Consider the following 16,033-nt stretch of genomic DNA (forward strand, 5'->3'; position numbering starts at 1 on the left):
TATATTCTTGTACATAGGGGCAGTATTATAGTAGTTATATTCCTGTACATAGGAGCAGTATTATAGTAGTTATATTCTTGTACATAGGGGGCAGTATTATAGTAGTTATATAACTGTACATAGGGGCAGTATTATAGTAGTTATATTGTTGTACATACAGTGCCTTGCGAAAGTATTCGGCCTCCTGGAACTTTTCAACCTTTTCCCACATATTATGCTTCAAACTTAAAGATACCAAATGTAAATTTTTGGTGAAGAATCAACAACAAGTGGAACACAATTGTGAAGTTGAACGAAATTTATTGGTTATTTTAAATTTTTGTGGAAATTGAAAAACTGAAAAGTGGGGCGTGCAATATTATTCGGCCCCTTTAGCTTAATACTTTGTTGCGCCTCCTTTTGGTGCGATTACAAGTCACTTGGGGTATGTCTCTATCAGTTTTGTACATCGACAGACTGAAATTCTCGCCCATTCTTCCTTGGCAAACAGCTCGAGCTCAGTGAGGTTTGATGGAGATCGTTTGTGAACAGCAGTTTTCAGCTCTTTCCACAGATTCTCGATTGGATTGAGGTCTGGACTTTGACTTGGCCATTCTAACACCTGGATACGTTTATTTGTGAACCATTCCATTGTAGATTTTGCTTTACGTTTGGGATCATTGTCTTGTTGGAAGACAAATCTCCGTCCCAGTCTCAGGTCTTTTGTAGACTCCAACAGGTTTTCTTCAAGAATGGTCCTGTATTTGGCTCCATCCATCTTCCCATCAATTTTAACCATCTTCCCTGTCCCTGCTGAAGAAAAGCAGTTCCAAACCATGATGCTGCCACCACCATGTTTGACAGTGGGGATGGTGTGTTCAGGGTCATGAGCTGTGTTGTCTTTACACCAAACATATCGTTTTACATTGTTGCCAAAAACTTCGATTTTGGTTTCATCTGAGCAGAGCACCTTCTTCCACATGTTTGGTGTCTCCTGGGAGGCTTGTTGCAAACTTTAAACGACAATTTTTATGGGTATCACGGACCTGCCTGTTGTGTTCCTTGGTCTTCATGATGCTCTCTGTGCTTCACACAGAACCCTGAGACTATCACAGAGCAGGTGCATTTATACGGAGACTTGATTACACACAGGTGGATTATATTTATCATCATTAGGCGTTTAGGACAACATTGGATCATTCAGAGATCCACAATGAACTTCTGGAGTGAGTTTGCTGCACTGAAAGTAAAGGGGCCGAATAATATTGCACGCCCCACTTTTCAGTTTTTGAATTTCCACAAGAATTTAAAATAACCAATAAATTTCATTCAACTTCACAATTGTGTTCCACTTATTGTTGATTCTTCACCAAAAATTTACATTTGGTATCTTTATGTTTGAAGCATGATATGTGGGAAAAGGTTGAAAAGTTCCAGGGGGCCGAATACTTTCGCAAGGCACTGTATTCTTATACATAGGGGGCAATAGTATAGTAATTATATTCTTGCACATAGAGTGCAGTATTGTAGTAGTTGACTAAAAAAGACTCACAGTTGCTGATCCTTTTTCTACTTTAGGGTATAATCATGCCTTTTAAGCAAGGAACAATGTTGATCTATAACCACAATTACCTTTTTATGACTGAGATTTCGGTAAGTGCTGTAAAGATTAGGTTGATTTGATTATCTCTGTTGCAAGTCAGAGCGCGCAAATAACCATACAGGAGGATCCTGTATATCCCCCCGAAAAATGTTCACAGAATTTTATGGGAGCCATGTACCTGTCTGATCTTGATCTACAAGATTTAGCAGTGACTATGCTTTGGGGCATGCATTATTATTAGGTGCTCAAAATACCTTGTTAATAGCAAGGACTCAGCGGAGCATGTAAACTTCCTATTGCTTCACCAAAGGGTGAGTCAGCAGCATTGAAGCATATGGGTGAGGGATAGCAAATCCTGCGGCCTGAGAGAAAAATGAAGACAATTTATATATATTTTTTTCATCTGGCAAATCATTTGTTGGGAAACAATAGAAGGTTTAATGATTTAGAAATTCAGTCGAAAATCAAAGTTGTGATCACCCAATGCGGAACGGTCCTGCTGTCGTAGACTCAGGGCTGAACCATGGTTTGGTACTCACCAGTGGAAATACATGTGACCTTATTAGTGTCTTGCTCCTTTTCCCAATGATTCCACTAAATATACCAGTATAGTATATACAGTACCCTCTATTTTACCATTAGTCACTGTGCTTAAAGGAGTTGTCCACCTTTAGGGATTTTTTTGTAATAAAATGCATGTACTTGGGCTAAAAAGTATCTTTGCAATTGGGTTTCGTCAAAATGTTTGCTGAGATGCCAGTCATTGAGCTTCGCTTATTCCATCTCTGGCACTATTCTTCTCTGGACCCCAACTACATCTTTCTCTAATACTCACCAGAACCTGACCTTGGCTAGCTTGACCCAGCTTTGACTGGCCTCCTGGTTTTGTCCCTTCAATCACTGACCTCACTAGTTTGACTATTATTGTCTCAGGCTCACTCCTATGGCCAGCAGCTATTCCATGGACAGAACGTGAGAACCCCATAGTAATTCCAGATCAGGGGTTAAAGGGAATCTGACAGAAGGAATTCACACCTCAAACAATTTATATCTGCATACAACTGTTTAAAAGTCATGTCCAGCAATACCTTAACTTGGTCAGTCCTTTCCTATATATAGATCTGAATCCTTTGTCACTTCAGCTCTATTCCCAGCCGAGCGCTGTCACCTCCTTCTTGACTGACCGATCCTTTGCCTGGAGTGATTCAACATGGTGGCTATCAGTCAAGTAGGAGGAGGCTTCACTGGTTGGGGAATAGAGCTGGAGTGACAGAAGAAGAGATGAAATTCGAAGACTTCTCTGAATTTCCCTAAAAATTTAATTGCAGCGAAAAAATTTGTGCAAGTTTCAAAACTGGAAAGCTTGTAATTGCTCAAAAAATATATATGTGGGAGAGAGAGAGAGAGAGAACGAACCTTGCTGATCATCACAAGAGCTTACACTCTACAGGAGAGAGAGGACCCCACTGACCATACAGTGGGGGAAATAAGTATTTGATCCCTTGCTGATTTTGTAAGTTTGGCCACTGACAAAGACATGAGCAGTCTATAATTTTAAGGGCAGGTTAATTTTAACATTGAGAGATAGAATATCACAAATAAAATCCAGAAAATCACATTGTATAAATTATACTGTATAAATGTTTTTGCATTTTGCAGTGAGAAATAAGTATTTGATCCCTCTGGCAAACAAGACTTAATACTTGGTGGCAAAACCCTTGTTGGCAAGCACAGCAGTCAGACGTTTTTTGTAGTTGATGATGAGGTTTGTGCACATGTCAGGAGGAATTTTGGTCCACTCCTCTTTGCAGATCATCTCTACTGTAAATCATTAAGATTTTGAGGCTGTCGCTTGGCAATTCAGAGCTTCAACTCCCTCCATAAATTTTCTATGGGATTAAGGTCTGGACACTGGCTAGGCCACTCCATGACCTTACTGTGCTTCTTTTTGAGGCACTCCTTTGTTGCCTTGGCTGTATGTTTTGGGTAATTGTCTTGCGTGAAGACTAGTGTTGAGCATTCCGATACCGCAAGTATCGGGTATCGGCCGATATTTGCGGTATCGGAATTCCGATACCGAGATCCGATACTTTTGTGGTATCGGGAATCGGTATCGGGATCGATATAATGTGTAAAATAAAGAATTAAAATAAAAAATATTGATATACTCACCTCTCCGACGCAGCCTGCACTTTACCGAGGGAACCGGCAGCCTTCTTTGCTTAAAATGCGCGCGTTTACTGCCTTCCGTGACGTCACGGCTTCTGATTGGTCGCGTGCCGCCCATGTGACCGCGACGCGACCAATCACACAAGCCGTGACGTAATTTTCAGGTCCTGAATGCCTAATTCTAGGCATTCAGGACCTGAAAATTACGTCACGGCTTCTGATTGGTCGCGTGCCGCCCATGTGACCGCGACGCGACCAATCACACAAGCCGTGACGTAATTTTCAGGTCCTGAATGCCTAATTCTATGCATTCAGGACCTGAAAATTACGTCACGGCTTGTGAGATTGGTCGCGTCGCAGTCACATGGGCGGCACGCGACCAATCAGAAGCTGTGACGTCACGGAAGGCAGTAAACGCGCGCATTTTAAGCAAAGAAGGCTGCCGGTTCCCTCGGTAAGGTGCAGGCTGCGTCCGAGGGTGAGTATATCAATATTTTTTATTTTAATTCTTTATTTTACACATTAATATGGATCCCAGGGCCTGAAGGAGAGTTTCCTCTCCTTCAGACCCTGGGAACCATCAGGGATACCGTCCGATACTTGAGTCCCATTGACTTGTATTGGTATCGGGTATCGGTATCGGATTAGATCCGATACTTTGCTGGTATCGGCCGATACTTTCCGATACCGATACTTTCAAGTATTGGATGGTATCGCTCAACACTAGTGAAGACCCAGCCATGACCCATTTTTAATGTCCTAGCGGAGGGAAGGAGGTTGTCACTCAGGATTTTACGCTACATGGCTCCAGCCATTCTCCCATTGATGAGGTGAAGTAGTCCTGTTCCCTTAGCAGAAAAACACCGCAAAACAGCAAAAGATAATGTTTCCACCTCCATGCTTGACAGTGGGGATGGTGTTCTTTGGGTCATAGGCAACATTTTTCTTCCTCCAAACACGGCGAGTTGAGTTAATGCCAAAGACCTCAATTTTTGTCTCATCTGACCCCAGCACCTTCTCCCAATCACTCACAGAATCATCCAGGTGTTCATTGGCAAACTTCAGATGGGCCTGCACATGTGCCTTCTTGAGCAGGGGGACCTTGCGGACACTGCAGGATTTTAAACCTTTATGGTGTAATGTGTTACCAATGGTTTTCTTGGTGACTGTGGTCCCAGCTGTCTTGAGATCGTTAACAAGTTCCCCCCATGGAGTTTTAGGCTGATCTCTCACCTTCCTCATGATCAAGGATACCCACGAGGTGAGATTTTGCGTGGTGCCCCAGATGTCGAATGACAGTCATTTTGTATTTCTTCCATTTTCTTACTATTGCACCAACAGTAGTCTCCTTCTCACCCAGCGTCTTACTTATGGTTTTGTAGCCCATTCCAGCTTTGTCTAGGTCTATGATCTTGTCCCTGACATCCTTATAAAGCTTTTTGGTCTTGCCCATGTTGTAAAGGTTAGAGTCTGACTGATTAATTGAGTCTGTGGACAGGAGTATTTTATAAAGGTGACTATGTAAGACAGCTGTCTCTAACGCAGGTAGCGAGTTGATTAGGAGCGTCTAACTGGTCTGTAGGAGCCGGAACTCTTAATGGTTGGTAGGGGATCAAATACTTATTTCTCACTGCAAAATGCAAATACATTTATATAATGTATACAATGTGATTTTCTGGATTTTATTTTTGGTATTCTATCCCTAAATGTTAAATTAACCTACCCTTAAAATTATAGACTGTTCATGGACAATCTTACAGAATCAGCAAGGGATCCAATACTTATTTCCCCCACTTTAAGATCTTATACTCTACAGGAGAGAGAGACCCTGATAACCATAAAAGCTTACACTCTACAGGAGAGAGAGACCCTGCTAATCATACCTGTACAAGGTATGATAATCTGCTAGATGTCATAGTTGCAGGGCATTTTGGGGAGGCCACGCTGCCCCACAAAAGGACATTAGCTTCTCTCTTATGCTTCAGCAATCTAGGGCATTGTGCTGGGTAAGGTTTTTTTAAATAAAATTGCAAACAGAACCTCAAAATGTTTGAATTCATGTGAAACCAGGAATTTCAAGAACTACAACTCAAACTCAAAGCTCCACGGATTGATCCATTAGTCTCTAGTTAGAGGCTTGAGATGAATAGATAGCTCTTAAGGTATTTCATATGAAGTAGGACCACGAATGTTGACCACTGTGGACCAGAGCATTAGTTCTAAATGGCCAAAAATGTTATGACCTTGGTGTTATATTGTGCTATTAGCCGGTTGTAGTTATAATGTTCTTAATCTTAATTTCCTGAATAAAAATAAACAAAAAGTCATAAAATATATAGGCCATACACAGGGGTTGGTTTTAGGTTATGATGAGCTTTCGATGCTGCAGAATTTCCACACAATTTCTGCACTTATTATTTAAATTAGGTTACTTGAATTTTTGTGTGCATTTTTTACCATGCGTTTTTTATTATGTTTTTGACGTTGTGTTTTTTGTTTCTTTTTGGTGTATCATGCTTTAAATAAAGCAGCTTTGTTTCTGATACTTCCTTGTATTTGACGTGGACAAAAACATTATTGATATACTTAGGGGCTCATTATATGGGTTTTTGATTTGTTTATGCTGCGGAAAACGCGAGTGTGTTGTTTACCTGCAGGTCAGTTTACGAGTAAAAATGATGCACAGTGGGTAGGAGATTTCTATAAAGCCCGACCAATTAACTGGAACTGTTGGATGTTACATTTTTGAGTATGCAGCGCCAAAACCTCATCGCTGGAATGTAGAATTAGGGTATAAGGTAGAGCCTGTGAAAGAAAGATGACCAACTCAACTGTTAGATGACCATCAAAGATGAAGGAGTAGATGATGAGCAAGAAAACAGAGGGTAGATTTGGGGCACGGCTCTAAAACCAGAGTAAGGGGAAAATGGGCACTAGAGAAAGGGGAAAACATTGTAATCAAGCTGCTGATGACTGTGAAAAATGAAAGATAGTGAGAGAAAGTGTTAAAAATGTCCAAGATGGCTGAACATTTACCAGGGTCTTCCTTCACAAATATACCTTTGAACATCACCAACCAGAAAGATACGTCCCATTTTGATCATCTTTGTCTCTTTGTGCAGACTACAATCGGAAAGTAGGCACCTAAGCTTATCTTGTTGACCACTGGGATGACGACCATTGTAGGTCATAGATGAAAGGGCAGCAGTGGTGGTCTCTCCATTGTAGAAAGGTGGGTTACAGGTAGAGAAAACTGCATAATTGTTCACGTGAGTAGGCAATAAATATCCAGATAGAAGATGGACAGAACAAAATCCAAAAAAGGATGTATCAAAATTGTGGACACAGGTTGATAGATTTTCATGAGAAAAAAAAAACTTGAGGTAGAATTCTAGACCAATTTTTCTTGAAAATTTCTTTCAATTTTGTAAAATGTGTGAACACTATTGATCTGGCATGAATAACCACTAGTGGCACAAGTAATTATTAAATTTGGAGAAATTTTTTTATGTCCCTCTAACCTTTTTTTTTAAAAAAAAAATTGGCTGTACGTGGCATGAAAAAAAAAGTAATGAACGTCTATAATAAATATGGCGCGCATCACTTTTCCAACACACATTTCATTATATGAATTAATTTCTCCGTAGGATACAGCTAACCGAGATCCATCCAACGTTGGACCACCCAAGAAATATGAACCTTACTAAGAAATAATGTCCGTTAACATGGAAAAATCTAGAGCTCACTTTGCGTTTTCCTCAAAATTCCACACTGTGATTATCCATGGGTGTGTTCCTATGTCAAGAAAACAGGTGTTGCCCAGGAAGTGAGAAGCCCTCTCCCTACACGGAGGTGACGGGTTTTTGACCAGCTTGGTCCCATGTACTCCTGCCTGCCAATTCCAAGTACATTCCTCAAACACACAGTCTAAATGGATCTCTTTCTAAGAATACCCTGTTCCTCTCGGCACGCTGCCTGGAAATTCTTTTGCCATGAAGCACCGAGGAGCTTTATGATTTCCTCACAGCATAGCATTTATCCTGATAACCATTGTCTTCTTGGGAAGCTCAAGCTGGACGAGTATCCTCCTTATGTTCTGTCCATGTTCCCAATATTCCTAGAACTATAGGACGACTATAGATTCTTCGAAAAGCAGCAAACATGGAGATAGCTTCAACGTTCTGAAAAGATGAAATGGTTAACAGGGTCATTAAATGTCCAAATTTTGGGGGCAAAAAATGTATTGAAGATTTATATAATCTTCTGATATTCTTTCCATTTTCCCCATGTTGCAGAACCCCAATGTGGACTTTGACATCACGACTGAACGTATGCGCCAGCAACACTCCTGGTAACCAACCATGGAGAATTTGGCCTAGAAGACGGATAGAAATGTGAAGAAAATCTAAATCCATTTCATATCTGAACGTCGTAACAATTAGGGTTGAGTCAAACGAGCATATAATCGGCATGTGTGCTGTACATGTGCAGACGCATTATAGCCAATGTGCAGATGCACATCGCCAATTTTCCACATGGACCAATGATCTGAAAAAAATCAGAGCAGAGAGATTGTGAGATGTACTATATTGGTCCATTTTGAGTGCCGGAATAATGCATGCAATATACTGGCACCTTCAGAACCCATTTTCAATGTTGACGAGCACATGGATTTGCACAAGGAAGCAGTCACATCTGCAATTTGTGGACGCGATTTGCACAATTTTCTATATGCTGTTTGAACCCAACATTTAAGAGCATATCTAGTCAATTAAAAAAAACTAACCTAAAAAAACCTAAAACTAACCGCAGAGACTGTAAAGCAAAATAAAAAACACAAGAACACTAGAGAAGAGCAAGTTGCTTAATGGTAAGTCAAATTCATATCAGATCCCACCAAAAATTTGGATTTGCCGGAATCGCAGTTTTTTGTGATTCAATTTTTGTAAATCCAGCAATTTCACCTACGAATGGCTACAATTTTTCAGGATTCAGTAGGATTAATAAGGGGTTAAAGTGCAGAAAAAATTCTCACCCAGTCCTCAGTTGTCTTCTTCGGTTCAATTACTAATGAGGCATTAAATTGTGCCATCTTTGGTGTCTTCAAGCACCCGGCATTTTTTGCATCTCGAGGGTTGACTATGCCACACAGCCATTGTATGAGATGCCAATTACGCATTGCACCGAAAGACAACAAAGATGGCCCAATGAAGGCCTCACCAGTGACCAGATCGAAAAAGACGATTGGATTGAAGTGTGACTGAGCGGCATAACAGGAGAGAGCTGAGTGAGACACCTCATGATTTTCCTGAACAAAGTTGAAGCAAATTGAATTTGCCTGCCAAATTCTAGCAAACTGACAAATTAGCATTTCGGCTGATTTACTCATCCCTGAGAAATTAAATTTTCATTTCCTTCTTTCTCGTCATTGTAGTGTATAATCTCTGGTGGTCCTCCCTGTATATGTTTAGTTAATCAGTATCCGTGGTGGTCTCATGTCATATTACTAGAATAATGGCTGACCACATGGCTGACCACTGAATGAGTATAAAGGATGTCCCGTCTCGACCGGGATGTTGGGGGAAAAAAACTTAAGGGGAATCTGTCACCACCTTGGATGTAAAAAAACTATTAATATGGGCATACTGGAGATAGAAATGTTACACTAGTCCTACCTATGTGGGATGCTAGCAGGTGCATAGGATGAATTGACACACAGGAGGCAGAACAAGGGTTAACAGGCTCTTTATGTATAAGAGCAGTAATGGTACAAGCAGGGGGGTACGGAATGTGATTTGAGGATAGGGGAAAAAGTCAAATGCAATAGAATGTAACAGGTTAACTTATCCGTCTCTGAGCACTTGAGGAAGGTGGCTGGAAGATCCCACGGTGGCACTTCAGGTGGCGCAAGATGTCTCCGATCCGGTCCCGCAGATGAGCGATGCACTTTCACCTTGTGACGACAAATCCTCCGGGTTCTTCGGTACGCGATCTCCTGATCCGTGCACACGGATAGGCAGAGGTGATGGTCGGCAGCACAGAAGAAGCAGAAAGTTCAGTAGGCAAGGCCGCAGTAGGAGCACACAGTCCAGCGGACACAGCCACAGGCATAGGCCGGTCCTCAGCAGGCACCACAAGGATGGGACTAAGCGGTGCCTCCGTGGTGGAGAGCGGAGCCAAGGTATGTACTCTATCCTGGTCACTAACCAGTGAGGAAGTCTCTCTGGGCTGAGGGTGGGAAGGGTCGGCAGTCTGGCTAGCTGGGGGTATAGGCACAGCTAGCGGGCGTGGGTCCGTGAGGAGGGAGTTAACCGTCTCCTACTCACAAGCTCGGTCCCCACCAAGTGTCCTGCCTTCCCGCTCAAACTGCTATTTAAGTCCAACCCGCCCCCATCAGTCAGGAGCCCTGTACTGATCAGACCAGTAATCTCTTTCCCCTGCAACACTGGTGACAGCCCCAATGGCTCCGGCCCAGATACGCAGGAGAGACCATCAACTTGGTTCTCCTCCCTACCCCTATATGCCCCATATTGTTTGTCTTGTTTTTGAGAAATCATAATCCATTTTTGTATGCTAATGATTTCTTTCAGGCTCAAGGATGTGCGGTACCTGGAAGAAATCTCTCCTTCCTGTCATCATTATCATACCACCCCCCTCCCATCAGCATCACTCTTCCTTATGCATAATGATGACCCCTAAATCCTGTGTCTGCACCCTGCAAGAGCGCAATTATACAGCCCCTATCCAGCCCTTCTACGGGCATTGGCTTCGGCGTTCTTCTGCGCAGGCGCCGGCGAGTCACTAACATCATCAAGAGTTATAAAAGAACAGGTACTGCAATGCTCGGCACACTCACTCCATTGCACAGCTCTGTGACACTTCGTATTGGAGGGAGAGATTGCTTGTCCAGGCCTGTGTATGCACAGTATAATGAATCAGAGGCCTGTAGTGTTGATACTGGTGCTGAAGCTGAACCATCATACTAACAGTAATTGTAAGGGCTAATCTTGTGCTTTGCTGTTTCTATCAGATATATTCTGGATTTAGCCTAAGGAGGGAGAGAGAGTTGCAGGAGCAGGCAGAATGGTTGAACACAGTCTTTAGGCAGGGATTAAGGCTTTGCAGTCTGTTGCCAAAGATATAGCTGCAGCAGTTGACCACATTTTTTGTGGGGATCAAAAAATTTACTATGTTGTCATCCATAGCATATTACATGCTTTGTGGTACATTTCTGTCCTATATAAAAATCAATAAAAGTGTTAAAACATTTTTCTCTATTCAGTTACTCATTCATATAATATTACGCACTCTGTGACACATTTCGGTGTTATATAACACTCCCAAAAATAGTTGACTTTTTTTCTGCATTTAATTACTCATCGTAGAGTATTACATGCTCTGTGGCTGACAACGAAGGCAGAGTAACGATAGATTCCAGAGGGCGTGACCGGAGGAATATCGGAGCCAGCGGAAGCTGGCACGACAGTGGACATGGCAGGAGCCTGTGATCCAGAATCTGTTGCTTTCTCAGCACCACCATGGCCCAAACTACCAAGGCACAAATCCAGGCTGCAGCCTTTACCACTGGGGTTCTTGCGTACTGCAGATAGGAGAGCCAGGATCCAGGAACTGGTGAGCGGACTATGGGACCTTGGCTGGTTGGAAGACACAAGGAATGGAGCCAGGACCAGGGCTGGAGAAAGGCTAGCGGTCCCTCTAGCTGTAAGGTACTGACAGTTGGCATCTCGGGTGGATGTTGTTACGCATGACCGGCAGTGGAGATGCGGTCCATAGAAGAGTTTGGGGCCTATCATCACATCTCTTTCAACCAGCGTCCAGTAGAGACTGAACACTTGCCTCAAAGGCTGAAAGCTGGAGCCAGGGTCACATTCCTCAAAATGGAGGGTTAACATCGCTGGTATGCAGTGGGTGTGATCCGAGAAGGAAGGGAGCAGAATGAACCCTTCTTGAGAAGTGAACAGGCCTTAGAGAGGCTCCTCAAGGTGGCTCAAGACAGAGCTACTACCCCAGAGAGATGGGACTGTCATATGCAGGAGCAGATGGAACAGCAGCCAGTCAAACATTTCTATATGTCGAGGGCTCCGGCACTAGTTTTTCCCTATACAATTACTTATCCATAGAGTATTACATGCTTTCTGTTACATTTTGGTGGTATATGACACTCCAAAAAAGCGTTAAGAAATATTTGAAGTTCGTTTCAGTACTGTTGTGGTACCTGAACTGAACTTTTTTTAGATGTTTATCTGAACCCACTTCTATGGTATAGGCCCTCATTTGTTTAAATGTGAACACTCCTGGTTGGGTGTCCATCTGCTGGATTGGGTGTAGTGGAAGACTTGTCGATCACTATTATACTTTTTCTACTGTGGTGAAATTGATGCCACTTCTGTGGTGTAAGGCCCTCATTTGTTTAAATGTGAACACTCCTGGTTGGGTGTCGATCTGATGGATTAGGCATAGTGGAAGACCTGTCGGTCCTTATTATACTCCTAGCTGAAGAGCCCGGTGTTGCCTGGGCATAGTAAATATCTGTGGTTAGTTATAGCACCTCACTTCTCTTATTTTCTCATCACGCCTCTCATTTTCCCCTCACATCTCTCATTTTCTCCCTTACACCTCTCATTTTCCCCCTCACTCCTCTTATTTTCCCCCTCACTCCTCTCATTCCCCCTCACTCCTCTCATTCCCCCCTAACACTTGTCCTTTCGACCTCACATCTGTCATTTTCCGATCACTCCACTATTTTCCCTCACTCCTCTCATTTTGCACTCACACCTTTTCATTTTCACCTCACACCCCTCATTTTCACCTCACACCTCTCATTTTCCCCTCAGTATATACATGTTTGCCATCTCCCTTATATATAGTATACACCTGTATGTTATCTCCTGTATATAGTATATACCTGTATGTCATCTCCCCTGTAAATAGTATATACCTGCTGTATGTCATCTCCTCCTGTATATTGTATATACCTATGTGTCATCTCCTCCTGTATATAGTATATACCTGTATGTCATCTCTTCTGTATATACTATATACCTGTATGTCATCTCCTCCTATATATAGTATATACATGTATGTCATCTCCTGTATATAGTATTTACCAGTATGTCATCTCCCCTGTATATAGTATATACCTGCTGTATGTCATCTCCTCCTCTATATACCTATGTGTCATCTCCTCTTTTATATAGTATATACCTGTATGTCTTCTCCTCCTGTATATAGTATATACCTGTGTGTCATCTGCTCCTGTATATAGTATATACCTGTCATCTCCTCCTGTATATAGTATGTACCTGTATGTCATCTCCCCCTGTATATAGTATATACCTGTGTGTCATCTCTTGTATATAGTATATACCTGTGTGTCATCTGCTCCTGTATATAGTATATATCTGTGTGTCATGTCTTCCTGTATATAGTATATATCTGTGTGTCATCTCCCCTGTATATAGTCTGTACCTGTATGTCATCCCTTCCTGTATATAGTATGTACCTGTATGTCATCTCCTGTATATAGTATATACCTGTGTGTCATCTCCTCCTGTATATAGTATATACCTGTGTGTCATCTCCCCTGTATATAGTATATGCCTGTGTGTCATCTCCCCTGTATATAGTATGTACCTGTATGTCATCTCCCCTGTATATAGTATATACCAGTGTGTCATCTCCTCCTGTATATAGTATATACCTGTATGTCATCTCCTCCTGTATATAGTATATACCTGTGTGTCATCTCCACTGTATATAGTATATATGTGTGTGTCATCTCCCCTGTATATAGTTTATACCTGTGTGTCATCTCCTCCTGTATATATTATACACTCACCGGCCACTTTATTAGGTACACCTGTCCAACTTCTTGTTAACACTTAATTTCTAATCAGCCAATCACATGGCGGCAACTCAGTGCATTTAGGCATGTAGACATGGTCAAGACAATCTCCTGCAGTTCAAACCGAGCATCAGTATGGGGAAGAAAGGTGATTTGAGTGCCTTTGAACGTGGCATGGTTGTTGGTGCCAGAAGGGCTGGTCTGAGTATTTCAGAAACTGCTGATCTACTGGGATTTTCACGCACAACCATCTCTAGGGTTTACAGAGAATGGTCCGAAAAAGAAAAAAAATCCAGTGAGCGGCAGTTCTGTGGGCGGAAATGCCTTGTTGATGCCAGAGGTCAGAGGAGAATGGGCAGACTGGTTCGAGCTGATAGAAGGGGAAAAGTGACTCAAATCGCCACCCGTTACAACCAAGGTAGGCCTAAGAGCATCTCTGAACGCACAGTGCGTCGAACTTTGAGGCAGATGGGCTACAGCAGCAGAAGACCACACCGGGTACCACTCCTTTCAGCTAAGAACCGGAAACTGAGGCTACAATTTGTACAAGCTCATCGAAATTGGACAGTAGAAGATTGGAAAAACGTTGCTTGGTCTGATGAGTCTCGATTTCTGCTGCGACATTCGGATGGTAGAATCAGAATTTGGCGTAAACAACATGAAAGCATGGATCCATCCTGCCTTGTATGGAGCATCTTTGGGATGTGCAGCCGACAAATCTGCGGCAACTGTGTGATGCCATCATGTCAATATGGACCAAAATCTCTGAGGAATGCTTCCAGCACCTTGTTGAATCTATGCCACGAAGAATTGAGGCAGTTCTGAAGGCAAAAGGGGGTCCAACCCGTTACTAGCATGGTGTACCTAATAAAGTGGCCGGTGAGTGTATATCTGTGTGTCATCTCCTCCTGTATTAGACCTCGTTCACACGTGATTTTTCTCAGTATTTTTACCTCAGTATTTGTAAGCTAAATTGGCAGCCTGCTAAATCCCAGCCAACAGGAAGCCCTCCCCCCTGGCAGTATATATTAGCTCACACATACACATAATAGACAGGTCATGTGACTCACAGCTGCCGTATTTCCTATATGGTACAGTTGTTGTTCTTGTAGTTTGTCTGCTTATTAATCAGATTTTTATTTTTGAAGGATAATACCAGACTTGTGTGTGTTTTAGGGCGAGTTTCATGTGTCACGTGTGTGTTGAGTTGCATGTGGCGACATGCATGTAGCGACTTTTGTGAGATGAGTTTTGTGTGGCGACATGTGTGTAGCAACTTTTTGTGTGTCGAGTTGCATGTGACAGGTTAGTGCAGCAAGTTGTGTGCAGCAAGTTTTGCGCATGGCGAGTTTTGCGCGTGGCGAGTTTTATGTGTGGTGAGTTTTGAGTATGTGCAAGTTTTCTGTGAGGCAACTTTTGCATGTGTTGCAACTTTTGTGCATGTGGCAATTTTTCCACGTGTGCAAGTTTTGCGTGTGGCGAGTTTTCCATGAGGTGAGTTTTGCACGTGTGGCGAGTTTTGCGTGAGCCTAGTTTTGCATGTGGCGAGTTTTGCATGTGGCGAATTTTGCGTGTGGCGAGTTTTGATCGGCGACTTTTGTGTTTCGACTTTTATGTGGCGAGGTTGGTGTATGTGTGGTGAAATGTGTGCTGAGGGTGGTATATGTGTTCAAGCACGTGGTAGTGTGTGGCGCATTTTGTGTGTGTGTTCATATCCTCGTGTGTGGTGAGTGTCCCATGTCGGGGCCCCACCTTACCAACTGTCCGGTATATACTCTTTGGCACCATCGCTCTCACTCTTTCAGTCCCCCTTGTTCACATCTGGCAGCTGTCAATTTCCCTCCGACACTTTTCCTTTCACTTTTTCCCCATTATGTAGATAGGGGCAAAATTGTTTGGTGAATTGGAATGTGCGGGGTTAAAATTTCGCCTTACAACATAGCCTATGACGCTCTCAGGGTCCAGACGTGTGACTGTGCAAAATTTTATGGCTGTAGCTGCGACGGTGCAGATGCCAATCTCGGACATACATACACACATACACACACACATTCAGCTTTATATATTAGATATACCTGTATGTCATCTCCCCTGTATATAGTATATACCTGTATGTCATCTTCTCCTGTATATAATATATAGCTGCATGTCATCTCCTCCTGTATATAGTATATACGTGTATGTCATCTCCCCTGTATATAGTATATACCTGTGTGTCATCTCCTCCTGTATACAATATATAGCTGTATATCATCTCCTCCTGCATATAGTATATACCTGTATGTCATCTCCTCCTGTATATAGTATATACGTGTATGTCATCTCCTCCTGTATATAGTATAAACCTGTATGTCATCTCCTCCTGTATACAATATATAGCTGTATATCATCTCTCCTGTATATAGTATATACCTGTA

This window comes from Ranitomeya variabilis, chromosome 6, assembly GCF_051348905.1.
Source record: "Ranitomeya variabilis isolate aRanVar5 chromosome 6, aRanVar5.hap1, whole genome shotgun sequence".
Classification (NCBI taxonomy): Eukaryota; Metazoa; Chordata; class Amphibia; order Anura; family Dendrobatidae; genus Ranitomeya; species Ranitomeya variabilis.